This window comes from Artemia sp. Qi Xiang Cuo, chromosome 12 (assembly GCF_049724085.1).
Source record: "Artemia sp. Qi Xiang Cuo chromosome 12, ASM4972408v1, whole genome shotgun sequence".
NCBI classification, from domain to species: domain Eukaryota; kingdom Metazoa; phylum Arthropoda; class Branchiopoda; order Anostraca; family Artemiidae; genus Artemia; species Artemia sp. Qi Xiang Cuo.
Window position 1 is genome coordinate 24850106 of NC_142805.1, and position 24721 is coordinate 24874826.

The 24721-nt window shown below is 36.0% G+C and overlaps 1 protein-coding gene and 1 pseudogene across 2 annotated transcripts in view; both read right to left on the reverse strand.

Annotated features, from left to right (window-relative positions):
• Positions 1 to 24721, reverse strand: part of LOC148945912 (transmembrane protein 120 homolog) — a 545739-nt gene that overhangs the window by 269925 nt on the left and 251093 nt on the right. The gene's annotated exons all lie outside the window — the stretch shown is intronic.
• Positions 1 to 24721, reverse strand: part of LOC148945916 (protein spinster-like) — a 116946-nt pseudogene that overhangs the window by 76585 nt on the left and 15640 nt on the right. Inside the window, exon 3 of the transcript XR_016142506.1 lies at positions 24493 to 24644. The product of XR_016142506.1 is annotated as a protein spinster-like (transcript). The remainder of the gene's footprint in view (positions 1 to 24492; positions 24645 to 24721) is intronic.

Consider the following 24721-nt stretch of genomic DNA (forward strand, 5'->3'; position numbering starts at 1 on the left):
TCTGGGCATAACTTAAAGCCCATGCCCCTAATCTCTGGGGTATGTTTTAACCCCAAAAGCCTAGTTATTTGAAATTTAGACTATTTTAAATAGAATGGCTATCTCAAAATTTCTATTAGATGAATTTCGAGACAATACAACGTGTGTTGGGGGGGGAGGGGTATCTGCACTCCGATCACTTTGACTCTTAAAAATAGCACTAGAGCGTCTGATTACCAATCAAACAAGCCCCCTCCGAGGTTTATATGACCAAACTTTCTATAAAACCTTATATGTCCCCAGGGCATAACTTACAGCCCTTGCCCTGAGGTCTGGAGGAACGTTTTCAAAGAGGGTTTTTGATCGAATTGCAGGGCTCTGTGTATCTTTGTGAAAGGCCAGGCCCCAAATCAGTTGATTATGTTAAAGTCGGAGACGGCGAGTTACTTAATATCCAATGGGGTGTTTCCACGTCCGAAGGTGTACTGTTTGGAAACACACAATAAGGATATCAAACAATTGTAAAAGGCTGTGCCTACACACTTTGTAAAAAATAGTTTCGACATGAGTGTCTATAGAAACTGTGTGTAAAGTATTTTAGTACGAAGAGCGAAAGTCATGGCGATTCGTTCTCTACAATTTAAGAACTATATAGTTAAAGTAGAGAAAAAGGCCATGTTGGCCATATCAGACAAGTTCTAGTTACGTGAGAATGGTGTGAAGATACTTCCACTTGAACAATATCCTCTTTAAGATTAAGCTTAATGCAAGGACTACAGAAAACAAGTTAGTCAGAATAAGTTAACCTAAATTCAATAATACTACTACTAGTAGGTGGGTGGGAGGAAGATTTCCTTAATACATTCCATTGATATTTATATGTGTGTGTCTAAGTGTATGCAAGGAAGACTTATTTTTTGCCTTCCGACCCGCAGTGGGCCCCCGCGCTTTCCGATTTGGCCTTCGGCCACTGCAGCAACCACCCCCGGGGTTGGGGGATCTCATTTTTAAATGTTTATTGTAAATAGTGTTGATTTTTTTGTCTTCACAACAATCAACTGTGATATTATATGTGTAAGTATTAAAAAATATGTGTTGTAAAGCGCTAATAAAAGAAAATATGATTCTAAATTGTTGTTGATCTTCTTGTTGTTCTTGTTTTTATTGAATATCGTACTAGGTAGACTAATGAACAGGTGAAATTATTATTATTTATTCATTAGACAAGAACGGTTTACAGTTAGTTGTAGTCCAGCTGTTGAACATCAAATATGGATAAATTTAAAACACTATTCAGATCGTTTCTCTCTGGTTCATCAATGTCAGGCAAAACGAGAATTTTAACTAAAATAAATAAAAATTATAATGAAATTTTTTGGAAAAGCCGAAAAAATCTACTATTGTTATAGTGTTTGGACAGAGTCAAATGATCAGATAAAAGCTATTGCTGCTGCTACATCTATGCCGATACAATTTATACGGAGACTGGATTTTTTCAATAGTATTGAGCCAAACTCTTGGCTGATTATTGATGATTTAGCTGAATTTATTGAACAATGGTCTCAAGAAATGCTATAATTATTTACTGTTCACTCACATCATGAACAGATTTCCATAACCCTAAATCTACACAATTTGTTTCATCAGAGCAAATTTATGAGAACCCATGCTTTGAACTATATCTATTATATTTTCTACAGAGTTGTTCGTGATTCAAGTTCTGTAATAACCCTCAATAAACAAATATATCCCGGTGCTCTAAATTTTCTACTTTCAGCTTAGAGTAAGGCAACAAATAAACTCTACGATTAAATTCTGTTGTATCTTAATCACAATATACCCGAGGATTTCTGGGTAGTCACAGATATTTTTAACCACGAAATTAAAGTATATCTTCCGGTGAACAGTAAAAAGGGCTATTAGTTTCCATCATAACACTGAAGAAACTACATGAAAATAGACACTTTTTTTCCTTTCTAAACACTTCAAAACCACCCCTTAGAAAAGCCATGCTCAAACATGGCATTGACAGAGAATTTATTAATCTAATATCTGAACTTTGTTTAAATTTAAGCGAGGGCAATGTACAGTTGCTACAAGGTGTTAAACAACAGACAAAACAACATCGTTCCACTGTACGTGCCTTGGCTTGCAAAAACAAAGGAAAGATTTTAAAAGAAAACGTCTTCTTCTGGCGGGTGGTAGCTTTTTTACACTTTTACTGCCAATAATTGAAGGGCTTGTAAACAGTTTTCTCTAGATGGCTAAACCCTACAAATTGACCCCAATAGAGCTCGTCCTTTCATGCACCAGCCGAACACTTTGAGGACAATCTAAGAAAATTCATTAATGATGAAAATATTGCCGATGATTAAAAGCTAATTTTACTTCAAGATGCGCTTCGACGAGTGGACAAACACTCGTGAGCGGCCAGTTAATGTAAGTGTCATTGACCACAAAAAGGAAACATCTCTTCAAGATGCTTCTGCTGCTGCTGCCGGAAGAACAGCAACACAATCAAAGGAGAAGGAATTGAATTCTATAGTGTCAACTACTGTAAACCTACTGCCCTACTCATATCGTGAAAAGAGTAAAAGAGTATTAACATATCTCTTGTTGGAAAGTTAGGGTCGTCAAGTTCAAGTCGATAGCACAGGGAAACGGATTATAATTCTAGGAAAAAGTTATAATCTACTTGATTTAATTTAAGATATGGTTACAAATCGTAAAGGAATTTTATCATTTGACAGTAATCTATACAGCTTTTTAAATACATTTTACTTCCCAAAAAGTCTTATTACCAATAATTAAATTCGAAAGAAATTAAAGAAATATAGTGCCAGTCCTCTAACAACACCAAAAACACCATTTAAACGAGAAGCAGAAGAAGGAGATTTTAAATCAATCTTGGAAAATACTAGTACACCTATCAGTAGCAGAAGTAGCATTGATTTGATGAAACCGGTGGTTAGACAAAAGCGAAGACCTATTGATATCAACTCGTCAACACTACAACCACCCTCTAGTATGCAAAAGGTTAGTGGACATTACACTAAGTATTTGCGTTCAAAACGATTTAAATTTAGAGAAATGTTTATAAAAATATTGGAGAAGTAGAAAGTTTAAGTTCCTCCAATAAACTTTCTAAAGTCTTTAGTGGTGGTGTCGACACTTGAAAAAGTGCAAAAAAGTATTTAAAAATGAACCAAGTTGCACTCTACATCGAAATCATAGGCTTCATGGCAATCATTATCGACAAACTGATGCCATTTTCCCACTACATATAATGCAAACAGATCTTTTAACTCTTGAAGAGATTCAAAGACGTCACAGTACACCCTACAAATGTATTCTACTTACAATCAGTGTCTTTAGTCGCTATGCATATGCTATTCCATTGCAGTCAACGAGAGGTGTTGAAGTTGCTCAGACTATAGAAAGTATTCTTGAAATAGTTATAGAACAATTCAAAGTTAGCGTTGTAGTGAATTTGTTAATCCACACGTGGAAAAGGTGTTACGGAAATATAATACAATTTTCTATCATAGTCATAGCCCGATAAAGGCTGCATTAGCCGAACGATTGATAAAAACTATTCGACTTTTAATTTTCAGATATTGTACATTGAAATATACTGCTGCTTTCATTCATGATTTAGATACAATCATGCAGATATTTAATCAACGACCCCATCGATCTCTGTCCAATATTAGCCCTCAAGAAGTTCATCACAGTGAAAATACATTTGACACTTTCCTTAAACAATATTCCAGTGAAAAGGTTTTGAAGAAAAAATTCAATATCAGCGATACTGTGCGAATTAATAGAACAACAAATACTTTTGAAAATCGGAATTAATTATGGTCCACTGAACTTTTTAAAGTGTAAAAAATCCTAGACACTAAACCCATAACATATCGCCTACGAGACACCAAAAATGAAGAGTTTCTGGGTGGTTTTTATGATTATAAATTACAAAAAGTTAAAAATAATGGTGAAATCTATCAAATTGAAAACATATTAAAGAGTCGTAGACCTAGGGGCAATAGACAAATGCTTGTTCGTTGGCTAGGATAAAACTCTGATTTCGGTTCTTGGGTTGCAGTTGAAGACATAAACAATAACCAATGATTTCTATGTAACATTCATGTTCAATGTGTGTGATCCACTCTACAATGATTTGAATAAAACAAGTGATTTTTGGATATAACTCTTTCCCACCATTAAATTCGATGGCGAGTATCGAGTTGCTCTTGTCGACTGTATTCTCAAAAATACATATGATATCCTGAGAAAAGATCACATAAATGATACAAAAATCAGACCATATGATTTGCCACTCGTTAGCGATCGACATTTAATTGAAAAGATCAATTCATTTGAATACCCATTTGTCATATTACCATACGAGGAACTTGCTTGAATGAATGATATGTGTTATGTTATTAATGAAGGAATTTTCACTCGTAAGAAAGAAGCCTTTCAGTTCGACTATTCAATGGAAGTGGGCGAGATCTACATTAGCTTATCCATTGCTAGTGAAAAGGTTATTCTCAATGATAATTTTAGCGACGTTCTTGGTATTAAACACAATATAATTAAAGGTAAAAGCGCTGGAAGAACTAGTGTCATTTTTGCTAACTACCTACTCGCCTTCTCCGAAAGACACTGGTATATTTCTCTATGCTTCATTTGTTGAAACATCCAGAGTTGGCAATAACAATGTTCCCCTCCTACGAGTTCTTGAACGAAAAACCAGTCAAGATCATATTCATCATTACAATATAAAGCATCTTCATTATATTCCTGTAAACACTTCCTATTTGGAACTCTGTCAGTTAAAGCTGAGAACTAAATTAGGTGATCCTCTAGCAATATCAAAAGGTTTGGCCGTGATTACATATCGTTTTCGACCCATCGTTGTCGGCGTTCAATAACAAGATGTCTAATAGAAAAATGGTATTCGTTTGTCCTGATATTGACTACTATGCTGCTACTCTTTATCCAAGACAACTGGGCAATGGAATGGACTATCACAAGGGTCGTTAGTCAATTTCGGGCTCTGTCTTGGCAGTTGGTTTGCTAAGCTGTTTCGCTCTACACTACCCTTGGCCGGAAAAAATATTGTACCGGCTGCGGCAGATTTTGCATCCTCTACACTACACGATTGGGGCTCTGGCAAGGAATTAAAAAAAAGCGTTTCGGAAAATCTTAGGTCCAATGCACGAACCCTTGGCAAGCAATTGAAATATCGATAAAATTGAAAAGGTTTTAAAAGCTTAAGAAACAGTGCATCACTCATCAGTCTCAACTCAGGTCAAAAACGAAAGACATCATTCTTGTCAAAGAAGAAGAAGAAGAAACCAAGGAAGAGAACAGTTAGATCAAAACAGGATTTTTTTTTACTAGACTGAACAATGGCATATCTACCGCACAAGGATTTCCATCCGTCAATCACTTCATCTTTAAATCTATTCAATGTAGAAAATCTTGATGTGAGTGTAAAACATGGTTACTATGAACAATTCTATCCACAACAACAGCTCTCTGATAATATCCACTTTCAAATTTATTACAATGAAGACTAAATTATGGACAAGTCGTCGACATTTATAGATTTACATGCGATAGTCAAGAAATCCGACAATACAATGCCAATTCTTGCCGATGGAATATCCTATGAAAATTGTTTATTGAATAATTTATTTCGACAAATCAGTGTCTACATAAATGGAACACTGGTGAGCACTAGCAACAATCTCTCAAGTTATACGAGTTATATACAGTTCATGTTAATGACACCAAATTCATACAAGGAATTGAGGGGTTCCTCCAATGGGTATGAATATATTACAGATATTAATAGTGCATATGTACTTAAAATGAGACAACTAGTGAATTACATTTTGTTGGGAAAATAAATCATGCGATATTTCAAATACCCCAATGACCGCCACCGAGTACTAAAGCGAATATAAAATTTACACTTGTTCCATCTAATTTAATTTTACAAAAGGAACTTCCTGCCAATCCTGATGATACACTCTTTCTTACCTCGGCAATACTTCATGTACGAAAGCAGCAGGTTATGAGTTCATGTTGCTTTGGCAGTGGAAAAACTGAGAGCTAGTGGAAATAATATTAAACTACTTGTTAATCATACAATCACCAATCAACGTCATATTGCAACGGGCTCACGCACCTTTACAGACTCATGATTTATCAATTGTTAAATTCCTTCAAAATTAGCATTGGCATTTGTAAAAAGTGCTAGTGCAATAGGATCGTCGACAGGTTGCCAAACCATGCTTAGACTTTCATCTCATGTATGTAAAGTAAATGGAATCCCACTCTACAATCTTGATGAATCCTATAGGACACTGTAGTAGTTGACAATGCAATCCCTAGATCGAGATTCACAACTATTTGAAAATGGTATAACCGAAGAAATGTTTGCTAAAACACATGGTTTCATTGTACTGGACTTGTCTGGCACAAAAGATATGAGTATAGTGTGAACGGGGAGTGTACGTTTAGAGTACACATTTGCCGACCCATTACCTGAGAGTATAGCACTAATCTCATTAAATCAATTTGGAACCTATTGGGAAATCACTCCCGAAGGTAGTGTTCTACTAGACCTTGCACCATGAACACAAGTCAAATAATTAGCGTATTTAATATGAATCCATACATGTCCAAATACAAATCTTGTTGTGTGCCATTGGACTTCCTTGAAAAAATTCAAAGTGCAAACAATACCATTATCATTGTTAATAGTATTCCATCGAGTGTAAAGACAGGTCATTGGATGTATCTTTCAAACAGTTAGGAATATAGAATTTTTTGATCCTCTTGGCCTACCATATACATTCTACACTCCTCACATCAATAGCTTTATTGAAAGCAGTGGGAAAACTATTATTCAAAAAGAGAAGAGAGTGCAGGGTCTAGCGACCAAAACCTGTGGTTTTCATGCACTATTATATTTAGTTTTCAGATGTCGTGGTTATACTTACAAGCAGTTTCTCAACATTTACGTAGACAATCCTCGCCAGAATGACTTTATGGTGGAGAATCTACTGTCATACCCGTATAATATTGATTTTAGTGCCCTACCAGTAAAAGGTTTTAAAAATGTATGTAAATTTGTTTATTAATAAAAAATAATTTATATGCACGACAATGCCTTTTTTCTCCACTTTAGATTTCGTCTTCTAGTGTGTATAGGCAAGTGTCGATAACAACTAATGATGGTAGATCCTTTGAATTCACTGTATATTGATCTTCATTGGCTGCAAATCAGGGTCACATATTCTACAGTACAAAGTAATTTCACTCTTATTGTATCTCTTTGTATGGTCAATGATACTATTTGCATGAATATTGTAAAATTCACGTGTTTCAATTTGCCTATTTAAAGCATTATCACATACAGTGTTTTCAAATGGTAAATCACATTCTGTAACAGCTAAAGAAAAATCAGTAGGTTTATAGCCATAATAGCCAATGTCTCCACAACGATGACGTAGAAAATAAATTGTCTTGTTACCCCAACAGTTGAATCGTAGCCCTGATTCCTCCTCCCAAAACAATTTAAAACCACGACGATACCAGTCTCGCAAAAATCAACTAAAATCTCATTTAGGGTTCTCTCCAATTATACCAGGATAATTATTCTCCCACTGATCACATTTATCATAGTGACAATTGGAGCATAGATGTCCTCTAGGGTGAGAGTCACAAATCTCTTCAAGACAAGAATTACAGTCTTTAATTTGTACTGCATATTCTCTATGTAATTTACATGGATTATATCCAATCCAATGAGCCCTTTTTGAAGTTTCTACGACAAATCTATCAATAAAACTTTATATGGCCCCAGGGTACAATTTATAATCCTTGCCTTGAGGGCTGTGGGGAGAGTGTCCTCCTCAATGACATAATTTCCAGATCTTTCAACTATATTGAACAAATTGGCTATCCCAAAATTTTGATTGGATATGTTTGGGGAAATAGTCGGCGTGGAAAGGGTGTTAGTTGCCTTCCAATCACTTTCGACTATTAAAAAGGGCACAAGCCCTTCCATTTTCCAATCGAATTATTGGGTCCGAATTCTTTTATTGTATCGGATTTTCGATACTTCTTGACCGCTAAAGTTCTTGTGTCAGCCCTGAAGTGTGTTGTGATATCCGTGTTCGAAGTCTGGGTTTCATATTACCAAGCTCGGACCAAACCCACTGCGTCACTACAGGACAGGTTTCAGGCCCTTGTCTACAAAAATTTGGAAATTTGTACTTTTTTGTCAGGAGAAAGATTACGGATGCGGGTTTATCTGTTTTTTTTTTTTTAGAATCATGAGATAGTCAACTGGCAAAGTTTTTTCTTCGAGTTATTTTATATATTAAAAAAAGAATAAATGAAGAATTTTTTTTGTATAGTATTCTATTTTAATAATTGAAGCATCGAACAGTAGTACGATCTATGCTTTTCATAAGTTTTTGGTCATCAAAAGCACATTTAAACATAACACAATACATTTAAACTTTCTAATGTATCGCGTAAATCCGGTTAATCCGTTTTGTGCCACGAAATGGCAGAAAACGCTACTTTGCTGTATCAAATCTGTATTGCTGCTTAGAAAGGACGTTAGAACTTTTAGTTTCCACTCAAAGGACTTCCGGTGTCCTTGACTCTTAGTATGAGACGATCGCTTCTAGAGACAAAAAAAATATTAATAAACATGCAGCTGCAGTTATTCTTCATTGAAAAAAAAAATATGCTAACTTTCACATTTTTGTAGATAGGAGTTGAAACCTTTGAAAGATGGTTTTCTGATACTCTGAAGTTGGTGCTTTGTCCTATTTTCAAAAAGGGGGTAGATTTTCTCAATTTGTCGAAAATTTTTGAGAAGCTTTAAATTGAAGTAATTTTTCACATTTAGATTCACAATAAAAGCTAATTATTTATGCATAAATTGTCATCGAATCTCACTTTTTAATTCTGATTATTATTAGCTTCTAACTCAAGATTTTTCACCATGAACAGTTTTATATTATATATATTAAATCGATATATTTACATTTATTCAACAAAAGACAATCAAAAAGACAAATACGGCTGCATACCATTGATTACCTACCAAAACTAAGCCAGAGTATGGTACAATGTGTAATAAACAATTCGAACATATATTTTTTCACCTTGACCTAGACACATCCCCCAAAAAGGAGAATGCAAAAGAGTTCAAACTGAAAATATTTTCAAAATTTTACTAGATGCAATAAATATATTGCATATATATTTTTTCTCTGCATCTCAAGGTTCCAGTGATATCTGTGCTGTAATCTAGTAAATAACGAAATCCATGTACTGAAATCCCTGTAAAAAAAAATTAAGAAAAAATAAAAACCTGTCTAGTGGAAAAAAAAATTGTCATTTGTAGTTCGCTCAGATTTGTAGTTGGCCATATTTACATAAACTTTGAAAAGGACCCAAAACCACTGAATAAATGGCATCAGATTGAAACGAAAAGTATACCATTAGCATCATGTGTAAAGGAGATCCCATTTAAAAAAAAAGTTAATCCCATTAAAAAAAGGAGACCCCATTAAAAAAAGATCCCATTTAAAAAAAAAGTTACAGATCCCCCCTACCTTAAACAACAATGGAATCACGTTCTTGCATAGGTAGCACTGACATGTCTTCTTTTTTACTTTTTTCTTCTTTACCGTTAGCAGGACACTGGAAAATTGCAAAGAACTGTTTAAGGGCTCGTTTGAAAGAAAATTGGTATATTTAGTGGCTTTTGTAAGCATTAAAACATAAAATAAAATAAATCCTATGTCTGAAAAAAATTGTATCTTCATTTATAACACATATATCTTAGATAAGATAATACAACATGTGTAATTTTTTGAAAAGTGTTTCACTGGGATATGATGTCATATGGGTCTTATTCCTGGTTCCTTGAGTTCTTTCTTTACTAGATCTAGCTAAGAAAAAGACAAGGGTTGTTTTCTGTGTTTGATATATGATGATTTAAAAGATGATAATAACGTCTGGGATAAAGCAAGTGCGATATAGGGGATTTGGCAAACCGATCGAGAGCATGTCGTTTAATAGGGTGGTCTATAAAGACAAGTTTGACAAAAAGCGAAACATAAGGCCTTTTGACTTGCCACAGGTGTACTGGTATCTAAACATTATAAAATAAACTATCATCGCTGTTACTCCAATATTAATTAAAAAAAAACTTTCTGGAAAATAAGTTTTTCTAAGAAAAGTAAAGGCCATTTTAAACTTAAGCTCATCAGATATAAATACCTGTTAAAATTAAAACTAAAAACGACAAGGAATTACCATTAAAGAATAAATGAAACCCAAAACGAACAGAAATTAAATAAACAATTATAGCGAAAAACATAAAACAAGTAATAATATAAATGAATAAATAGATCTTAAAGCGAGTAATAGATTGAATATGAAAATCAAGCTAAAAACGAAAAAAAATATTTCGCTATTGAAATATAAATGAAACATAAAGGAATTTTTAAAATTTCTTATATCAAAATGATTTTTTTTTTTTTTAAGCAAATGTTCATCAAAGTATTAAAACTGGTATTAAAGTAATCTCGAAGTTTTTATTGTCTGATTTTTAACATATTTTTAACAAAATAGCTAGCTCAAAATTTTTATCGGATGGATTTTGGAAAAAATGGTGCGGGTGGGGGGGCTAATTGCCCTTCGGTGTCTTTTGATTCTTTAAAAGTGAACTAGAACTTTTTATTTTCAATCAAATGAGCCCTCTCTGAAGCTTTTACTAGCATCCCTTCTATAAGAACCATATACACCCCCAGAGTATAACTTACAACGCCTGTCCCAACGCCTGTCCCTTCTATACACCCAAAGGTGTATAGAAGAGAGTAAAAAAAAAAAAGGGGGAGGAGAAAGAATGAAAAAAGAGGAAAAAAGAGAAGGAAGGGGAAAAAAGAAGAAAAAAAAGAAAAGGAAAAGAAAGAGAGAAAAAAAAAGTTTTTGTATGAAATTTTAATTAGAAATTGAAATGTTGTTATTTAAAAAAGGAATAAAAGAATGATAAAGAAACAAGTATTAAAAGTAGGATAAAGATAAAGTTTTAAAGAGATTTGAGAAGTTTTAAAAGTAGCATAAAGATAAAGTTTAAAGAGAATTGAGCAGCCAAAGGGGAAAGGTAAGATGAGTAATAAAGGTAAAGGAAATGAAGTGAAGCGATAATGAGACATTCTACCTATTATTATTTTTTTTGTAAAGGTAGATTTTTTCATTTCTTTCTATTTTTTTCTTTTTTTTTCTTTTTATATTGTTATTTTGGGGGATGGGGGTAAAAGTAAATTATATATAAGGGTAAACAGAGGTTGATGAAAAAGGATTTGAAAAGTGTAATTTAAGGTCACGATGGAAGGGGTGCCCTAAGGGGGAAGGGCGGCCTGAGATATCGGATGAACCTAAAAGGTATATGAAATTTGAAATGTAGTATGCCTCTATTTTTATAACCTGATATATTTTGGAATGCTCAATTTAATATATGGATTTTTTTGAAGAAGTTTTTTTTAAGAAAAGAGTAGGTGACATTAAATAAATTCTGAGATATTGTTAAAGAAAATTTTAAAGTCACCGTGAGGTGAGGTGGTGGGAATAAAAAAAAAAAAAACGCCTGTCCCTGGTCCCTGGGGGGTTGTGTCGACCCCGTAGTTTTAATATCTGATGTTTGAAATATTTTTAACAAAATGGTCACCTCAAATTCTTATCGGATGGGAGTAGAAATGACCCTAAAGGTCCCACGGGGACTCCTAATATGGGCATAGAGTCCCTAGGGAGAAAGATTGCGTAATCGCTCAATGACCTCTTTTTGCAAGGTCAATTTATTTGTTGTTTCTGTGTGTAATAACTCCGGGACGAAGGTTGCACATGCGCATTGAATTCTAACGGGAACAATGTTATTGATCTAGGACTCAAGGGGGAAGTGAATTTCCGAGAACTTGATTGCGTAATCGAAGAGGAAGTGGATTTATGAGAACTTGATTGCGTAATCGAAAATGTTCTCTTTCTTTTCTGGTTAGGGCTAACGAATCAGGGTCAGTCTAGAGTCAGCAGTCGGAGTGAAAGGATTGAAAAATGAATAAATTTGAGAAAAAGAGAATTAGATCAAATCTAGTGTTTATGGAAAAACATTTGATTTTGGATGACGATTTTCTCGAGTTATCTCTTAAACGCAGGATATTCTCTTGTCAGGGAACACTTGACAATATAATGAGGAGCGATTCTCCCCCATTGGACTATTGTATGAAACTTTTAAAATGTGACTCAAGTGCTTATAGTCAATTTATTGATATATTAATTGAAACAAGGCAGAATCATATTGTGGATATACTTTTGAAAACATTGCCATTGGATTCAATGTAGATGGCTCCCCCGTCATTTGAAAGAGGTAACGTCACAGAGCTACTACTCTCCCCACATTTCCCCTCAGTGAATTTATCGAGCGAAGACGATCAGTTTCGTTTTAGCTGTGAGTGAGTCAAGTGACATTGGAGACCAAAAATGTTCTATATATGTCAATTGTGCATGTACACTCTTGGCAGTTGGACTCAATGTGAGAATTGTACAATTATTGATGACTATAGTGAAAAGTGTAAATTATGTAATCCTTGTAAATTACATAGAGGCTATGCAGTACAAATTAAAGGATGTAATTCATGTCTTGAGGAGTTTTGTGACTCACATCCTAGAGGGCATCTATGCTCCAACTGCCATTATGATAAATATCATAAGTGGGAGAATATTTACCCCTCTATGATTGGAAAGAATCCCAAACGTGATTTTAGTTTATCTCTACGAGATTGGCATCTTTATGGAGTTAAATTATTCTGGGAAGAGAAATCTGGTCTACGATTCAACTGTTGGGGTAACAAGACAATCTGGTTTCTACGTCATCGTTGTGACGACACTGCCTATTATGAATATAAACCAAGTGATTTTTATTTGGCAGTTAAAGAATGTGATTCACCACTTGAAAACATTGTATGTTATATTGCTTCAAATAGACAGATTGAAACTAGTGAATTTCATAATATGAATGCAAATAGTATCATTGACTATAAAAAGAGATATGACAAGAGTGAAGTTACATTGTACTGTAGAAAATGTGACCCTCACATTGCAGTCAATCATGATCAATATACAGTGAATCCAAATGATTTACCTGCATTAGTGGTTCACGACAGTTGCCTATACATCGATGAAGAAATCTAAAAGTAAAGATTTAAAGACATTGTTATATATATATACATTTTATCAATAAACAAATTCACAAACATTTTTTAAGCACTTTACTCTTAGGGCACTGAAATCAATACTGTATAGGTCTGAGAGGATATTTTCCACTAGAAAGTCGTTCAGACGTGGATTGTCACTATAAACGTGGAGAAACTGCTTGTAAGTATAGCCACGACATCGGAACACAAAATATAGTAGTGCATGGAAGCCACAGCTTTTAGTCGTTAGATCCTGCACCCTCTTCCGATTTTGAATAATAGTTTTCCCACTGCTCTCAATATAGTTGCTGATGTGAGGTGTGTAGAATGTATAGGGTAGGCCAAGAGGATCAAAAAATTCAATCGTCTTCATTGTTTGAAAGATGCACAGCCAATGAACTTTCAGCACAGTCGACGGACTGCTATTAACAATAATCAAGGTATTGTTGACACTTTGAATTTTTCCAAGAAAGTCCGAGGGCAGACAATAGGATTTGTACTGGGAGATGTAGGGATCCATATTAAATACATTGATTATTTGACTGGTGTTCATGGTGCCAAGTCTAGTAGAACACTACATTCGGGAGTGATTTCCCAATAGGTTTCATATTGATTTAGTGAGATTAGTGCAATACTCTAAGCCAATGGGTTGGAAAATGTAAACTCTAAATGCATAGTCCCTGTACGTAATATACTCAAATCCTGTGTGCCAGACAAATCCAATACAGTGATACCATGTGTTTTAGCAAACACTTCTTCGGGTATACCATTTTCAAATACTTGCGAGTCATGATCTAGGTTTTGCATGGTCAACTCGTACAATGTTCTATAAGATTTATCAAAGGATAGATTGTAGAGTGGGATACCATTTACTTTGCACACAAGAGATGAAAGTCCAAACATCTCGACTTTATGTGGGCATTCAGTCCGTGATCCTATTGCACTGGCGCTTTTTACAAATGCCAAAGTAAGTTTTGACAGAATTTCGCCATTGATAAAGGATGAATCGGTGAAGGTACGTGATCCCATGGCAATATGACGTTGATTGGTGATTGTATGAGAAACAAGTGGTTTAATATTATTTCCATTGGCACTCAGTTTTTCCACGGCCAAAGCAACAGAACTCATAACCTGTTGTTTGCGTACATGAAATATTGCCGACGTGAGGGAGAGATTTACATTAGGATTGACAGCAAGTTCTTTTCTCAATATGAAATTGGAGGGTGCAAGCGATAGTTTTATATCCACTTTAACATTGGGCGGAAGCCATTGGGGTATATTAAATATTTCATGATATATTTTTCCAACTAGATGTAATTCACTAGTTGTAGCATTTTTAATTGCATCTGTACTATCAATATTAGTAATATATTCATATCTTTTGAAGGTGCCTCGCAATTCCTTGTATGACTTGGGTGTCATCAGCATGAATTGCATATAACTTGTATAATTAGAGAGATTGTTGCTTGTGCTCACCAGCGTGCCATTGATCTAGACACTGATTTGACGAAATAAATTATGTAATATACAATTTTCATAGGATATTCCATCGGTCCGAATTGGCATTGTATTATAGGATTTCAGGACTTTCATTTGCAAATCTATAAATGTTGAAAACTTGTCCATAAAGTTATCTTCATTGGAATAAATTTGAAAGTGGATATTATCGGAGAGGGGTTGTTGTTGTTAAAATTGTTCATAGTATCCATGCTTGACACTCACGTTCATATTTTCTGCTTTGAATATATTCGATGAGGTGTTGATTGGAAGCCGATAATTGTTATGTAGTAGATAGCAAATCTCAGGACAAGAAATCCCGTATCGATCAAGCAATTTTCTTCCTGGGGCTTGTATTTCTGTGTATCATATGTGTTGGCTTTTTCCTTCTTTTTTTTGGCAAGAAGGATGATGTTTTTCGTTTCCGACCTGAGTGGAAACTGATGAGTGACGCATTGTTTCTTGACCTTTTTAAGACTTTACCATTTTGTTTTAATCTCTCGCCAAGGGTTCGCGCATTGGACCTGAGATTTTACGAAGCACTTTTTTTTAAATCCTTGCCAGACCCCCAATCGTATAGTGTAGAGGATTGAAAATCTGTCGCAGCCGGTACAAGATATTTTCTAGCCAGAGGTAGTGAAGAGCGAAAGAGCTTAGAAAAACAGCTGCCAAGACCGTAGCCAGACATTGACGAGCGTCCCTTGTAGTAGTCCATTCCATTGCCCAGCTGTCTTGGGCCAAGAGTATTAACATAGCAGTCAATATCAGGACAAGTGAATACCACTTTTTTATTAGACATCTTGCCTTTGAATGATGGGTCGAAAATGGCATTTAATCACAGCCAAACCTTATGAAATTGCTATGGGATCGCCCAATTTGGTTCTTAGTGTTAACTGACAGAGTTCCAAATAGGAAGTGTTTACGGGAATATACTGAAGATGCTTTATATTGTAGTGGTGAATATGCTCTTGATTGGTTTTTCGTTCAAGAACTCGTAGGAGGGGGACATTTGAATTACCAACCCGAGATGTTTCCACAAATGAAGCGTAGAGAAATATACAGGTGTCCGTGGAGAAGGCAGGAGGATAGTCAGCAAAAATGAAATTAGTGTTTCCGGCACTTTTACCATTGATTATATTGAGCTTAAAGCCAAGAACATCCTTTAGATTATCATTGAGAATAACCTTTTCACTGGCAATAGTTGAACTAATGTAGATCTTACCCTCCTCCTTTGAATAGTTGAAATGAAAAGCTCCCTTTTTACGAGCGGAAATTCTTTTATTAATAGAACGACATAAATCGTTCATACAGGTGAGTTCCTCGTAGGGTAATTCAATGTATGGATAATCCATCCAATTGATTTTTTGAATTTGTTCTTGATCACCTGGTGGTGGTGGCCAATCATAGGGTCTAATTTTTATATCATATTTACGATCTTTTCTCAGGATGTCGTAGGTATTTTTGAGAATACAGTCGACAAGAGCCACTTCATACTTTCTATTGTCATCGAATTTGATGGTGGGGGAGAGTTTCGTCCAAAAATCACTTGTTCTATTCAAGTCATTGTAGAGAGGATCGGAAACATTGGACATGAAAGTCACATAGAAATCATTGGGCATTGTTAATATCTTCAGCACTGACCCAAGAATGAAAATCTGAGTTGTATCCTAGCCAGCGAACAAGCAACTGTCTCTTGCCCCTACGAGTACGACTCTTTAATATCTTTTCAATTTGATAAATTTCGCTAGTGTTTCTAACTTTTTGTAGTTCATAGTCATAAAAGCCGCCGAGGATCTCATCATCTTTGGTGTCTTACAGCCGATACGTTTTGGGTTCGGTGTCTATGATTTTGGACGTTTTAAAAAGTTCGGTGCTCCATAAATAATTCCCCTTTTCAAAAATATTGGTGGTTCTATTAATTCGAACAGTATCACCAACATTGAATTTCTTCTTCATATTTTTTTTTCTTTTTCACCATTGGAGTATTGCTGTAGAAAAGCATCAAATGTATTTTCATTGTAGTGAACTTCCCGAGGGCTTGAGTTGGACAGAGATCGATGAGGTCGATGGTTGTATATCTGCATGAATTTATCTAAATCATGGATAAAAGCCGATGTATTTTTCAGGGTACAATATCTTGAAATTAATAGACGAATCGTTCTTATTAATCGTTCAGCCAATGCAGCCTTTATCGGACTGAGACTATGATAAATTGTTGTATTATATCTCAAAAGAACCCTTTGCACATGGGGATTAACAAATTCACTGCCACGATCCAATTGAATTTTTCTATATGAATCCTGTTCAAGAATACTTTCAATGGCCCGAGCAACTTCAACACCACTCTTTGATCGCAATGGAATGGCATAGGCCTAGCGACTAAAGACACTGATTGCCACTAGAATATATTTGTATGGTGTATTGTGACACCGTTGAATTGCGTCTAAAGTTAAAAGATACGTTTGCATTATATGCAGAGGGAAAAAGGCTTTAGTTTGTCGATATTGTTTTCCACGAAGCCTGCGATTCCGATGCAGTGTGTAACTCGGTTCCTTTTCTAGATAATCTTTTGCTTTTTTTAATGTGGTGGTGCCGGAGACAGCGTTAGAAAGCTTTTTGGGAGAACTTAAACTTTCCGCGTCACAAATATTTTCATAAACACCTTTGAGAACTTCATCCATTTTGAACGCAAGCACGTAGTGTAATGATTACTCCCCTTTTGCACACTGGAGGGTGAATCAATTCGTCTTCGCTTTTGACTAGCAGCCATAGGTGTTGTAAAATCATTGCTGCTGCTATTGCTAGTATTTTCAAATATTGAATCTTCTTCTTCTTTTTTAAATGGTGGTGTTGGTGTTGTTGGAGGACTATATTCTCTTAGTTTCTTTAGAATTTGCTTATTGCCAATAAGACTTTTGGGAAAGTTTGATACACTTAGAAAGGTGTATAGATTATTGTCAAAGGATAATAGTCCTTTACGATTCGTCACCATATCACAAATTAAATCAACTAGATTATAACTTTTTCCCTGAATTATAATTCGTTTCCCTGTGCTGTCGACTTGAACTTGATCAGCAGTTTCCAACATGAGATATGATAATAATCTTTTACTCTATTTTCGATAGGTGAGTGGCAATAGATTTGCAATTTTAAATACAATTGAATCCAATTCCTTTTCCTTTGATTGTGCAGAATCTTGAGGAGATGTTTCTTGTTTAGAGGGGACGGTGATAGGTCTCTCACGATAAGGTCTATGTTTGTCCATACGTTGCAATGCCTCTTAGAGTAAAATCTGTTTTTAGTCATTATAAATATTTTCGTTACTAATGAACTTGCCTAGATTGTATTTAAAATTTTCAAAGAGTAAGATAATAATTTCGAATGGTGTCACTCTATATGCTTTAGCAATCTAGAGAAAACTGTTTACAAGTCATGCAATTATTGGCAGTAAAAGTGTGAAAAAGCTACCGCTTGCTTGAAGGAGCCGTTTTCTTTTAAAAATTTTTCCCTTTTTTTTAAAATCCAAGGCGCGTACAGTGGAACGATGTTTCTTTTTCTTTTTTATAAAACCTTATTGCAGTTGAAAATTTCCCTCGGTTAAATTTAAATAAATTTAATATATTATATTAATGAAATCATTGTCAACACCATGTTTAAGTCTCGTCTTCCTAAGCAAGGGTTTTGAAGTGCTTAAAACGGAAAATAAATGTCGTTGTTCGTGTACTTTCTTCCGCGTCATCATGGCAACTAATAACCTTTTCTACTGTTCACCGGAAGATATACTGTAATTTCATTGTTGAAAATGTCGGTGACGACACGTAGATCCTCAGGTGTGCTCTGATTAAGACCCAGAAAAATGTAATCGTAGGGCTTGCTAGTCGCCTGAGTGTACGCTGACAAGAGACATTTAGGGGCACCGGAGTATATCTGTTTATTGAGAGTTATTAGTGAGCTAGAATCACGAACAACTTGATAGATAATATAGATAGTGTAATTCAAAGCAAAGGTTCGCATACATTTTCTTTGATGAAATAGACTGTGTAGAACTAGGGTTATGGAAATGTGTTCATAGTGGGAGCAAACAGTGAGCCGTTTTAACATTTCCTTCCAGAACTGTTCAATGGAGTCAGCTAAATCATCGATAATCAACCATGAGTTCGATTCAATACTATTGAAAACATAAAGCCCTTATATGAATTGTATTGGTGTGGTTGTGGCAATTGCTTTTATTTGATCATAGGACTCATTCCAAATACTATAGCAATAGTAGATTTTTTTCGGCTTTTCCAAAAACATTTTATCGCAATTTTGAATTATTTTAGTTAAGAGTGTTGTTTTCCTCGACATTGAGGGCCCACACAGAAACGACCTGAAGGGTGTTTTAAATTGATACATGCTGCTGCTGCTGCTGCTGCTGCTGTTGGACTACAACTAACTGTAAATCATACGTGTCCAATGAATAAGGTGTAATTTTCCCATAGATCTATCTAGTACATTAACAAGAACAGTTGACAAAATTTCATGGCAACATTTATTTCGGTAATATGAAAACAAATATTTGTTCAACATGAACTGCAATGATAACACTTTATGTACAACAAAAAATAAAAACACTTTTTGTCCATGAAGAGCAACACTTTTTGTCTTTAAAAAAACCTTTTTGTCCATCAACAAGAACAACACTTATTGTCTTAGAAAACACTTTTTTTTTTTTTTTTTTTTTTTTTTTTTTGTCTTAAAAACAATTTTTTCTACAACACTTTTTGTCTTTAAAAACACTTTTTATCCATCAACAAGAACAACACTTATTGTCTTTAAAAACACTTATTGTCTTTAAAAAACACTTTTCTGTACAACAACAACACTTTTATCTACAGAACTTATTGTCTTTAAACACTTTTCTATACCTGACAAAAAACAACACTTGAAAACAACACTTGGAACATGAACTAGCACAGTTGAACATTACAGTGAATTTAAAGGTGGGGTCCCCCCCCCAGGGCCGCGGGGCCGAAGGCCGGCCGCGGGCGGCCTTTACACGCCTTCTTTTCATCCCCACTATGACTTTCAACGCAATAAACTTTGGGGCCCGGGAACACCCCCCTGGATATCAAATCACTCCCCGTCTCTGATTTTAACATTAATAGTTGGTTGGGGGCTTGACGTTTCACAAACTCGGGGTAGAGGGATGGATTCCAGTTGGTGAAATCCATCCGCGAGCTGATGTGTTCCCCCTTTTCTAAATCACCCAATAAATCTTCAGTCCCATTTACCTTTAACAGCAGAGAATCTGTAACCCCATAGTAAACTTGAACCTCCCCCTCCCGTGGCCATTGCACCTTGCACACATTGTAAAAGAACGACAACATGAGCTTTTTTGAAATTTCCAGTACTGAACAACCGCCTGCAATATTCTTGTTCAGTACCACATTTCGCTTTCGCCTGTGTAGAAGAACCATGCCAGCCTCTATGCTCGTGAACGATGTAAAATTGGGATCGGCAATAATTCGTGCACACTCTAGAGGGTCAGTCACGACGTCGCAGCGAGATCTATTACGTACGCTTTCACACATTTTGCCAAACGCTGAATTTAGGATGAGCTTGTACATTTCCTTCTCCACTTTTGAATTTGCCCTAGAGCGTTTATTGCCAAAAGTGTCGATAAACGTTTTCAAATATGGTCGCTGATTGAACTGCAGGACCCTATGTATTTTGGTGATCTTGAAGCCGTCTTTCACCATCCGTTGCGATGGCACATGTGGAACACCTACATTCTATACAGATTCTAATTCAGTAATCAAATTTTGTTTAGAGGGAGTCCAGTGCATTCTCATACCCTCAACCAATGATTAATTGTAGGGACCCAGAGAGTCCCTGCTCAAGGGTCGAGTAATACAGGGAAAGGCAAAATCTTTGACTGAATCGTGAAGCGCCAGCGGAATGTGGAATAAGCCCCCTTTGAAGTTTATACGTAGACCCCTTCTTTATGAAGTGTCTTTGGAAAAAAAATAAATGGAGTTTGAGGGGAGGCTAGCTGCCCTCCCATCACTTTTGACTCTTAAAAAGTGAATTACAACTTTAAATTTCCAATCAAATGAGCGCTCTATGAAGTCTATACGAGCATCCCTTCCATAACAACCATATATGCCCCAGGGCATTACTTACAATGCCTAACCCCGGGTCTTGGGGGGCTGTGTCGACACCGGAGTTTTTGTTATCTGAACTTTGAACTATTTTTAACAAAATGTCCATCTCAAAACTTTTATCTGGTACATTTAGGACTTGGAGGGGGGCGGGGGGCTATTTGCCCTCCGATCTCATTTGACACTTAAAAAGTGAACAAGAGCTTTCAATCTCCAATCAAATGAGCCCTCTCCGAAGTTTATACGAGCATCCCTTCCGTAAGAACTATATATGCCCCCAGAGCATTACTTCCAACGCCTGCCTCCTGGCCCTGGGGGGGGGGTTGCGTCGACACAAGAGCTTTTCTTATCCGAGCTTAGAACTATTTTAATGAAATGGCTGTTCTAAAAACTTTATCGGATGGGCTTGGGGTAAAAAGAGTGTGTGGGGGGGCAAGTTTCCCTCGGATATCTTTTGACTCTTCAAAAGTGAACTAGAACTTTCAATTTCCAATCAAATGAGCCCTCTCTGAAGTTGATATGAGAATCCCTTTTGTAAGAACCATATATGCCCCCAGGACAAAACTTACAACACTTACCCCCCGGGCCCTGGGGGGTGTGGGGTTGTGGTGACACCGGATATTTTTTTACCTAATTTTTGAATAATTTTCAAAAAACTGGCTATCTCAAAATTTTTAGCGGATGGGTTTGGGGAAAAAGGACATGGGGGGGCTATTTGCCCTTAAATCTCTTTACTCTGAAAAAGAGAAATAGAAATTTGAATTTCCAATCAAATGAGCCCTCTATGAAGTTTATACGAGCATCCCTTTCATAAGAGCAATGCATACCTTTAGAGCATAACTTGGAACGCCTGCCCCCAGGCCCTGGGGGGTTGTATTGACACCAGAGTTTTTTTTATCTGACCTTTGAACTATTTTTAACAAATTCTTTATCACAAAACTTTCCTCAGATGGGCTTGGAAAAAGAAGGTGTGGGGGGAGCTAGTTGCCCTCTGATCTTTTTTGACTATTAAAAAGTGAGCTAGAACTTTCAATTTCCATTCAAATGAGCCCTCTCTGAAGTTTAAACGAGCATCCCTATCATAAGAACCATATATGCCCCAGGGCATAAATTACCACGCCTGCCTTCGGGCCCTGGGGGTTGTGTCGACACCTAAGTTTTTGTTATCTGACTTTTGAACAATTTTTAACTTAATACCTATCTCAAAATTTTTATCAGATGCATTTGAGGAGAAGGGGGCGTGAGGGGGGGGGGGCTATTTGCCCTCCGATCTCTTTTGACTCTCAAAAACTGAACTAGAACTTTCAATTTCCAATCAAATGAGCCCTCTCTGAAATTTTTACGAGCATCGCTTCGATAAGAACCATATTTCCCCCCAGGGCATAACTTACAACGCCTGCTCTCGGGCCCTGGAGGGCTCTGTCGACGCCGGAGTTTTCGTTGTATGGTCTTTGAACTAATTTCAAAAAAGTGGCTACCTCAAAGTTCTTATTGGATGGGTTTGGGGAAAAAGAGCGTGAAGGGGGGGGGCTAGGTGCCCTCCAATCTCTTTTGACTTTTAAAAAATTTGAGTCCTGAAACATTCCCAATCAAATGAGCCCTCTTGGAAGTTTATATGAGCATCACTTCCATAAGAACCATATTTGCACCCAGGGCATAACTTACAACACCTGCCCCCGGGCCCTGGGGGACTGTGTCGACACCGGAGTTTTTGTTATATGATCTTAGAACTATTTTTAACAAAATGGCTATCTCAAAATTTGTATCAGATGTGGGGAAAAAGGGCGCGAGGGGCGGGGCTGGATACCCTCCAATATCTTTTGATGCTGAAAAAATGAATTAGAACTTTCAATTTCCAATCAAATCAGCCTTCTCTGAAGTTTGTACAAGCATTCCTTCCATTAGAACCATATATGCCCCCAGAACATAACTTATAACCCTTGCCCTGAAGACTGTGGGGGGAGTGTCCTGCTCAAAGATATAATTTCCAGAACTTTCAACTATGTTGAACAAAATGGCTATCTCAAAATTTTGATTTGGATGTGTTTGGGGAAATAGTGGGCGTGGAAGGGGTGTTAGTTGCCTTCCAATCACTTTTGACTATTAAAAAGGGCACTAGCCATTTAAATTTCCAATCGAATGAGCACTTTTGGAGTTTCTACGACAACGCTTTCTATAAAAAAAACTTATATGCCCCCTGGGAATAGCTCACAACCCGTGCCCTGAGGGCTGTGAGGGGGGGGGGTATCATCCTCAAAGAAATAATTTCCAGAATCTTCAACTACGTTGAACAAAATGGCTATCTCAAAATTTGATTGAATGTGTTTGGGGAAAAGGTGGCTGTGAGAGGGGGGCTAGTTGCCCTTTAATCACTTTCGACTATTAAAAAGGGCACTAGCCCTTTGAATTTCCAATCGAATGAGCCCTTTTTTAAGTTTCTACGACAAATCTTTCTATAAAAAGCTTATATGCCACCAGAGCGTAACTTATAGCCCGTGCCCTGAAGACTGTGGGGGGAGCGTCCTCCTCAAAAAAATAATTTCTATCTGGAAATCAACTACGTAGAAACAAATGGCTATCTCAAAATGTTAATTGGATGTGTTTGGGAAACGGTGGGCGTGGAAGAGGTGTTAGTTGCCTTCCAATCACTTTTGACCCTTAAAAAGGGCACTAGAACTCTCGATTTCCAATCGAATGAGCCCCCTTTGAAGTTTATATGACGAAACTTCCATATGAAGTGCCTCTGGGAAAAAAATAATAATAATAAAATATTGGAGTCGTGTGCCCTTTACTATAGGCCTTTCCTATTGGTCGAATTTTAATCTACAGCTGCTTAATCAGAAAGGAATGTGTATTCAAAATAAGCAACCAGAAGTTCTGTAAAAGAAAATTGTAATTTAATCTTTTAACATTAAATGATATCAGATAAGTGTTGGGACGCATTCATAAAAAACAATTATAATGTCATCGTGATAATGTTTGATAATGTCAATTCGTTTGATCAATTATCAGTAAGTTATTTCTGAACTTAAATTTGTATTTTTTTTTTTTTTAAACTAAACCATGCTAAAGTACGCTTTTACTGCACATCAAGCCCTTAGTCAATCTGCTTACATCACATCCAGCCACTGCAACCTAGATCATGGTGGCCGTCCAGATTCAAAATATGGATATTAAAGACATACTCGATATTAGACATTTTATTAAGCCATGGAAAATAGCATAAGATTTTAATTTTCTAATGTTAAATGAATGATCACTTTTGAAAAGGTAAGTTTTCCAATTTCTTAAAAAGCTCAAATTTTGATGAAAATCCGATGTGTTAAGGGAGCTGCTGCAAATCCTAATGTTTTAAGCGATCATTCAACCAAACAAGATGGGGAACCGATGGGCTAATAGGTTTTGTTTCGTAGCATATGACATATGACATAGTAAATATATCCCATAGCACATATCCTTACTATATGAGTACATATAATATACGAATAATATTTATATACACTTAAATATATAAATAAATGACATAGTATATGACAGAGTTTAAGCCTGTTAGTTGAAAGTAATCTTCGACTCCTTACCTCCCAACAGGAATGGCAAAGAAATATATTGCAAACATTTTGGATCTTGCACTTCCGATAAATAAATCTGAGATAATTGTTGGTGCTATTGTAGTGAAAGAAGCCTCAAATATTCCAAGGGTACATCGAAGTATAATAAACCAGACGAAATCCTGAAAGTCAGGGTAATAATATAATAGAAAATTAACATATTAATATATACATATAACATATGATATATAATACTACT